At 30.9% G+C, this 8631-nt stretch overlaps 1 long non-coding RNA gene and 5 other non-coding genes across 7 annotated transcripts; all 6 read right to left on the bottom strand.

Annotated features, from left to right (window-relative positions):
- Positions 1-206: 206 nt before the first annotated feature.
- Positions 207-283, bottom strand: LOC147405835 (small nucleolar RNA snoR122). Its single transcript, XR_015177147.1, has one exon. It is a non-coding gene; the product is annotated as a small nucleolar RNA snoR122 (small nucleolar RNA).
- Positions 284-555: 272 nt separating this feature from the next.
- LOC147405830 (uncharacterized) lies at positions 556-2661 on the bottom strand. Of its 2 annotated transcripts, none has more exons than XR_015176113.1 (2): positions 2475-2661; positions 556-2381 (listed from the first exon to the last, which is right to left on the bottom strand). It is a non-coding gene; the product is annotated as an uncharacterized LOC147405830 (long non-coding RNA). The 2 variants fall into 2 exon arrangements; XR_015176112.1 differs by having other exon boundaries at positions 556-823.
- On the bottom strand, positions 746-831 carry LOC147405834 (small nucleolar RNA R44/J54/Z268 family). Its single transcript, XR_015177142.1, has one exon. It is a non-coding gene; the product is annotated as a small nucleolar RNA R44/J54/Z268 family (small nucleolar RNA).
- Positions 971-1040, bottom strand: LOC147405833 (small nucleolar RNA Z267). The gene has a single exon (XR_015177121.1). It is a non-coding gene; the product is annotated as a small nucleolar RNA Z267 (small nucleolar RNA).
- On the bottom strand, positions 1613-1699 carry LOC147405832 (small nucleolar RNA R44/J54/Z268 family). Its single transcript, XR_015177141.1, has one exon. It is a non-coding gene; the product is annotated as a small nucleolar RNA R44/J54/Z268 family (small nucleolar RNA).
- LOC147405831 (small nucleolar RNA Z267) lies at positions 2115-2185 on the bottom strand. Its single transcript, XR_015177122.1, has one exon. It is a non-coding gene; the product is annotated as a small nucleolar RNA Z267 (small nucleolar RNA).
- Positions 2662-8631: the final 5970 nt, after the last annotated feature.

Raw genomic sequence — 8631 nt, 5'->3', positions numbered from 1 at the left:
AAACACAATGAAATGACATAATTTGATGCTCTTCAGAGTAGAAAATTTTCCCAAAACTACTCAAATTGAAAGGGCTGATCTAAGATATACACTCCAACATCAAGGAAATAAATATGAAGGGCGACGCAAGTACAGAGTTGCAGCTAAAAAAACCAAAAAACAAAAAAAAAACGCAATATTAAGAAAACAAGGTTTCATTGCAGATATGCCTCAGTGGTAGTGACAATAACATATCATCATATTTAATCTGATAATACGTGCATAGTTTTATACATCATTGGCAGATATCTTGGAATTTTTTTTAACCCAAAAACATTAGAACATAAACCATGCCGGAGTTCATGTACAAAGACACTAGGATGTGTTAAGAAAAAAGGCAATCCTAATAGGATGAACATGACCAAATAATAAATAATGGAAAACAAAGATTGAAAAACAACCCAAGCAAAACAATGGCTAAAACCAATACCAATTACCCTTCACAAACATTTATTCATTAATTAAAAAAAAAACATCTTAGAAATACACAAGATGAAAATTTCAATAATCCCTCTCTGAAAAGAAAAATAAGGGCAGTGATATTACTACACCATTATGTTATTTATAAACATCACAAGTGATTTCATTGAAAAATCACACCATATAGTCACTTACGGTAATCATTCATAATATAAGGGTGTTCCAATATTAGACAACTTGCATGATATTGAAACAACGATAGAAAAAAAAAATGTTAATTTTCATTGGTGCATCAGAGAGATTCCCAAAGACTAGTCATCATACTCCTAAAGGAGTGCGGATGTCCCTGTCTGTTCTATCGTCACTTGCAAACACAAATAGAGAAAAATTAAAAATTAAAAAAAAAAAAAGTAAGATATTTAGAGCACAACTACATTAATGGCTGAAAATAATCATAGCCTACACCACTACAGTTATACAGAAAAAAAAATAGCAATGGAAACAAAATCATAATGTGCCTCAGATTAATTTCATTTCATTGTAGTCACTCATAGTATATTTAAACCCATCATAGGCACACTAAAGGGCACAACTAGTTTCTAACCATAATGACCAAGATAGATTTGGGGTTCAATTTGGTTAAATTCAGAAAAAATCCATTACAGTTTTGGAAAAATTGAGGAAAATTGTGGGGGCTCATGCAAATGATGTTTGGGTTTCTTTCCAAAAACCCATGAATTTCAACCTCCCTAGAAAACCTATCTTAATCTTGAGATTTGAAGGTTGAGAGGTTGAATGGGGAGGGTGGCAATCAATTGGCAACACCAATTAATCTGTCAATTTGACAAATTAATCGACTGGTCTCTCATTTGGAGAATTTTTTCAATTTGCTATTAAAAATACCAAATTTTGTCACTTTTCTAACAAATATCCTAAGGTGAGATGATACACAGACATCCACCACAAACATTTCAAAACAAAAAAATCAAAAGTTGCAAAGTAAAAAATTAGAGAAGCTAAATGGATCAAATCATGTAGGAAGCAATTGAACAAGAAAAAAATGTGCGTTTTTGACCAGAGACAACCCCATCACTGAAGGACCAACACATCACATAAACAATTAGAAACCTCACAAGAATAGTTAAATTAGATTTATGCATCAGAGAGATTCCCAAAGACTTAGTCATCATTCTCCAAAAATGGTTCTGATGTCCCTGTCTATTTTATCATCACTTGCATCTCTTTATAGGTAATTAAAGGACCCCATGAAAAAACAGAACAAAGAACAACTAACACAACTTAGGATCAATGTTACAAAAAAGAAATCAAAGAAACAAACCACACAAATAAGACAACAAATTTACATGATTTGACAACTATGTCTAGAAAGATCAGATCTTACTCACTATAAGATCAATGAAGAACAAATCGGCCCATTTATTGCTCATTATAGAATTCCAAAAGGAGGAACTTATCCTAAACACTAGATTAAGATCCCATCTAATGATATGGGGATTAAAGACATATAAATAACACAATGAGAGTACGAATTACTCAATTATTTAAAAACCCATACTTGTTTTTCAGTTATGAATTAACCCAATAAAGGAAACTAAAATCATTCAAAAAATCTAAATAATTTGTAAATAAAATCCCAAATGCCTCAGATCAAAATAATTTTCATATAAATTGATCATAGTATATTTAAAACCATCATCGGCATTGTATCGAAGAAACATTTAAAAAAAAAAAAAAATAGATAGATTTATTTTCATAAACAGAAAATCAAAATATAGATTAAGAACACAAACTCTAGTAAGGATTTCTGCCCCTGACCACAAAGAGCTTTCAACTAAGAAAATATTATCTTTCATGGATTCCTAGGGTTTCTGGATAGAAAGGTTCCTCCTTGACCACAAAACCTTGAAAAATAAAAATAAAAAAACTTCAATCTTGAAATAGAATAGAAATCAAAACAAGAGAGAACATGAAGGAATCAAAATCAACCTACTGACCTGTTTCGATGAAAATAAGAAGAAACCCTAAAAAATAAACCGAAAAGGAGAAGAGGAGAGGAGAGTGGCTGCTAGGGTTTGGATTGGTGAATCAGTGAAAGGGTTTAGGGTTTACGACCCATTATATAGACTATGGAAAGACATCTTGGATCTTGGACCGGGTTGATATCAACAAACACCGACCCACCCGCCCGTGTCCAACCCGACTACGGACTTAAAATGTTCGACCCAACTGTTGATCGGATTAATTTATTCACCATTAATACTAGATTATGTAGCAATCATAAAGGGCTTATATAAACATGAGTAGTATGTAAAAGAACTTAAAATTTATAATTATTTATCGTAAAATTATGTTTCAAAATTAATATATATAATTATAGGCAAATTTCTTAAAACAGAAGAAAATTATGATTAACAAAAGTTATCATCTTAATTTATTTATTGTTAGTTAGAATTTTTAACAAAACAAACATGTACATTGTATGACAATATAGAATTACATAAATAAAAGCATTTATAACAAAGTAATTGTTTATTTTATAAAAATAATCACACATTAGTTTTAGGATTTAAAATGGGACGAGTTTTATTCGAAATTTGAGTGATCCGAATCCGAATTTAACGGGTTTGGTTCCTTCAAATATATTCGAATTAAAATATGGTTTGAATATGGGTTGATGTCCCTTGATCCGAGTCGAATCCAGGTTAGATCCGAATTCATCCATATATCTGTCAAGATTTGAATGATATGTTACTTTGCAAGTTGAATTTTTATTTTTTTCATTAACTAACAATAATTGGGTTCATTTTAGTAATTTTAGTTTAAATAACCTTAAACGATTAATTTGATTGTATCGGATCCGGATACGAATGTAATGAAAGTAAATTGTTTGAATATAATTTTAGCTATTGGGATTCGAGTCGGATTTAGGTAAAAATTTCGGATATGAATATAAACGTACTCATATTCGACTTGAACTAAATCTGTTTCAAAGTCTTAATTAGTTTAGATATATATAGAAACAAAAATATATATACTAATTAAATGTGAGAAGCTAAGACATAAGAAATATTTTTAAATTATAGTCATATTAAATTTGGGTTCAGGCAAATTAGATTGCCCAAACCCATCCAATTTAAGTCGGGCATTTTTTTTTGTTGCTCAAGACTAAAGCCAAGTTAATTATGCCTAGACCTGACCCAAGGTCGGGTTCAACCCATCAGGTTTGGATTTGACCCACCCAAGTTGCAGCCCTATTGTAAGCTTCGAGCTTGTGACTTAGGGAACTTCTATTGTACCACACTGCATTTTACTTATAACACACTAATTTATTAGGCTATGTAATCAAATAAGATTGGTTAAGAAAACAACCAAAAAATTTTATAGCTTTTCAAAAAAAGAAAAAAAATCCAAACTGTAAGATCCTAACATATGATCAAATCACGAAATAATAAAAATATGAATAAGATAAAAGAAAACAACCAAGAATTTTATAACTTTTCAACAACAAAAAAATCCAAACTACAAGATCCTAACGTATGATCAAATCACAAAATAATAAAAATAAAAATATTAATAAGATTGGATCAACTTGAGGTGGGTAGTGTCCTAAATCCAAAAGTATTCAATTAATATTTTTCATTGATTTTTAAATCACAATATTTGTACATAAAATCATAAAATCAACTAATCATAATTCAATGCTAGATTCATTTCTCTCTAAATCTAATAAGATCTTATCCTAATCCAAGTCTCTAAATTGAATAATAATTTTATTATTATATTTTGTAACATATCTTACTATTGTACCGATGTACTCTTTGTTCCTAATAATTAAGTATATAGCATCCAACTCTTAAAATCGACATTTTCCTCAAGGTCAAAAACTTATGAATCTCAAATGACATTGGACACAATTACATCCCTCTTAACAAGTGCTTTGTAGGTTTCTTGCCTCTTGAAGATAATAATGATATCCTCACAAATAACATTTGGGATTTTTGTGTCTTGGACCTTTTACAAAACAATTGGTTTGATTACATGTACGTCAAAATTAATTAGGAACGTAAATCGATTGCCTCTTGTTTTTCAAAATTATCAACTAGGCGAATGTTGCCCTTATTCATATCATATTCGGGTTTTTTTTTTTTTTTTTTTCTTTTTTTTTTATCTTCAGTAGTTTTGTGAATTTTTTACTCTTCTAATTGTAGGCACCCCATGTTGCGTTCACTAAAATTCGCAATTCACCACACCCTAGTTGTTGAGGATTCCAAATGATGAATGAGAATCAAAAGCTTGCACGATAACTCTTGGATCTCTTCTCAAGCCTTCAAATCCTTGTTTAAATGATCTGCTAACTTTCCAAAACCTGGAAACCACACCTCTAGTCCAAATTGACAAAATCTCAAAATTTGTCAATTTTTTCAAAAACCACAAAATTACCCTTAATATCAAAATATACTTAGAAACCACATTACGCATTGGAAAACACTTGTAGGACACAAAAATTAGCACTCCGAGATAAATAAAATGTTTCACCAAACTCCCCAGGACGTGACAAAATTATCAAAATACCCCTACCTAGTGACTCCGATTTTGACAGACTTTAAATGTTTGCATTTAATTAAATCCAACTTCAATATCAAACTCAGAACACCTAAAAATCCTAATATATATATATATATATATATATATATATTTTCAAAACATCTTCAAAATTTGTCACACATAATGTTTGACTTCTACCCACAAATACCTCTAATCCATATTCGCAACACACAATCAAACTCTACACATAATTTCTCATACACTCAAGCAACTCACTTGCCTTTATCACCATCTCTCCTTCTCTTAGACGACCCCAAATCACCTTTCCTTTCTTACATCTAACCAATAATCCACCTTACCACACCTTATCAAATCATTTTACATTTTGTATATGAATTAGCCCAACACTAAACACTCCTCTCCTCCAAAGCCATTTTTTTTGTCTTATATGGGTTAAAAGTTTATAAACGAGTTGATTTTTTGTGAGAATGATCGAGGAGGTTGTAGACACCCCATTTTGACATTTGTCCAATTCGACAATTCGTCAGTCGACAGTTGTGGATTCCTAATGATGAGCATAAAAGAATTCGAAGGCTTGTGAGTACTGCTTGATTCCTTCTATTTCTAGTCTTTTCATCCCCCCTATTCGTCACGAATCGACATAGAAATTTACACACGCTTAGGATCGCTACATCTTATGCCCGACTTAACAAGTATGTACGTATAGGTTCGCTACACAGTTCGATAAGTTAGAGACCTCACTTCACTAGGAAAATATGACTTTGAGACTTAGAAATAATCACGCAGGAATTGAAAGAAACCTCACGCTAAAATTTGTAAAAAACTATAAAAATCACCAAAATGATGAAAATACCCCTTATAAATTTTGGACCTCCGAAAAATCTCGAAAGTACCTCCATTGCACTCAGAATGTGATTTCGAGTCTAACGGGACCCAAATCGATGAAACCAGAGAAATTCAAGAAAATCATATAAAAATCATCAAAATGACGAAAATACCCCTCATAAATTTTAGACCCCCGAAAAATCTCGAAAGTACCTCCATTGCACTCAGAATGTGATTTCAAGTCTAATGGGACCCAAATTGATGAAAACAAAGAAATTCAAGAAAAATCGTTAAAAATCGTAGAAATGACCAAAATGCCCCTCAATATCCAACTCTAACACAGAGATCTTGATAAAATTCAAATTGAAAATTAAACGAAAATTTAACTAAGATTTAATTAAAATCTAAAAATTTAAAATCAATTTAAAATCAAAAAATCAAATTAAATTTCAATTAAAATACAAAATAAAAATTACATTTAATTTAAAAATTATGAAATCGATTATCAAAATCAAAATCGAATTGAAAATCAAGTTAAAAATCATCCAACTAATCAAAATGCAAAATTGAATTAAAATTTTAAAATCAATCAATCAAATCGATCAATCAAAGTGCAGTCAATAAATTAAAATACATTCGATCAAATCAAGATCCAATTAACCGACCAATTAAAATTTAAAGTCAATTTAAAATTAAAAATTAAAATTAATCAATCCGTTCAAAATTTAAATTAAAAATTAAACAATTAAAACTCAAATTAAAATCAAATTGAAAATCACTCAACCAATTAAAATGTAAAAATAAAATTAAAATCGAATCATCAACCAATCAAAATAAAATCACATCGACCAACAACCAATAATAAAAATTAAAATCAAATTGAAATTAATTAAACGATTAAAATTTAAAATCAAACACAAATTCAAATTTAATTTAAAACATCAAATTAAAATTCGAATCAAAATATCGACGCAAATAGAAATTTAATCGAAATCAACCAATTGAAATTCAATTCAAAATAAATTTAAAATAAACCAATCACAACTCAATGACGGTAGGCTATCGTAGTACGAGTAGCATAGGATTCCTACCCCCATTCTTAAAAAAAAAAAAAAAAGAGAAAAACGTGGGCACTCCTTCTTCCCCAACGACTTCTTCTTCTCCACCTTTTCCAACGAACCTCTCTACCTCACGTCTTCAGCCCTCTCTCCCTCTTTCTTCCCACTCTCTCCCTCTCTCACGTTTTGATGAGGAATGCCATTATAAAACAAAGGGAAGCAACGAATGGAGGGAGGATTTTTTTGGGGCTGCCTTCAATAAAAGAAAAAAACTGCTTCATCATTTTTTTCCACATCTTCTTCTCTATTGTTTTCAACCCTCTCTGCAGCTCTCTAAACAGCCTACCATCCCACATCTTTCTCCCATTGTCCTCAGCTCTCTCTGCAACTCTCCAAACAGCACACCTTGCTGCATCCATCTCCATTAAAGCACACACAGTCCACCTTCTCCATTAATTTATAGCTCTCCATTCACCCCTTCCACCACGTTTTTTACAGTCCTTCACATACTTTTTCCATCACATTTTTACAGCCCTTCACTCACCCATTCATCACGTTTTTACAACCCTTCACCATCCTTTTCCATCACATTTTTTACAGCCCCATTCACCATTATTTTCAGCATCATCAACACCTCCATTAACAGCCCCATTTATCATTCCATTTACCAAAATAACACCATCATCTCCCTCAGCTGACATACATTCTGCCCTTCAAATTTTTTTTTTCTTCTTTCTTCCATCATTGAACCTACAACACAACTCTTATCATCGAAATCCCAACTCTCTCTCAAGTTTTGCCTAGTTAAGTGTTCTCCATTGTTGGTAAGAACACATCTTTCTCTACCCTCGTCTCTTAGATCTCTATAGCAACGAGTGTTCACGAGTCTTCGAGTCCCGCCTGAAGGAATCAATCCGCTATTCTTAGGTAATTCCATTTTTATTCTTTTTAATTATTATTATTATGATTTTTTTTTTTGCTAGACTTGCTTCCCTCTTGTTTTATTATTATTATTATTTCTTGATTTTGCTTTTTTTTTAATATACTTAAGTTAATTCACTGTTTTTAAGGTATACATGGCACTAATGGCAACTTGTAAGTTTTCGAAATATTAATGGATCGATTCATCTATCTTTAGATTGATTGAATTAAATTACATATATCAAGTTGGTGAATCGGCTCATTGGGTATTTATATTATCAAGTAGATTCATCGATTTTTTTAGCAATTCGCAAATATTGGTGTTGATTAACTCATGAATTTTTTAATATACGAAAAATTAAAAAATCGATTTTTTTTAATTCACTTATATCAAATTAGGTTAACTCATTAATATTGGTATTGATCAACTCATGAATTTTTGAATACACGACAAATTAAGAAATCGATTTTCTCAATGAAAATCAACGAGTCAACTCACTGATTTTTCACGTGCATTGGAAACCAAAATTTCCTATGAAATTAAACAATGAGTTGACTCACTGATTTTAATATGCATAGCAATTCAAAAATCAAATCTCTTTAATCAATAAATGTGTGAGTTAACTCACTGATTTTAGGACGCACGTGGCAATTCAAAAATTAAATTTCTTTGGTTAAAAATGTGTGGGTTGACTCACTGATTTTAATACACGTGGTATTTCAAAAATCGAGTTTCTTTGATAAAAAAAAAATCTTTGAGTCAACTCGTTGATTTTAATAC

This window comes from Akebia trifoliata, chromosome 3 (assembly GCF_017979445.1).
Source record: "Akebia trifoliata isolate Shusen 1 chromosome 3, ASM1797944v1, whole genome shotgun sequence".
Lineage (NCBI taxonomy): Eukaryota > Viridiplantae > Streptophyta > Magnoliopsida > Ranunculales > Lardizabalaceae > Akebia > Akebia trifoliata.
The sequence above is the reverse complement of the archived record's forward strand: the minus strand, read 5'-3'. Positions and strand labels throughout refer to the sequence as shown.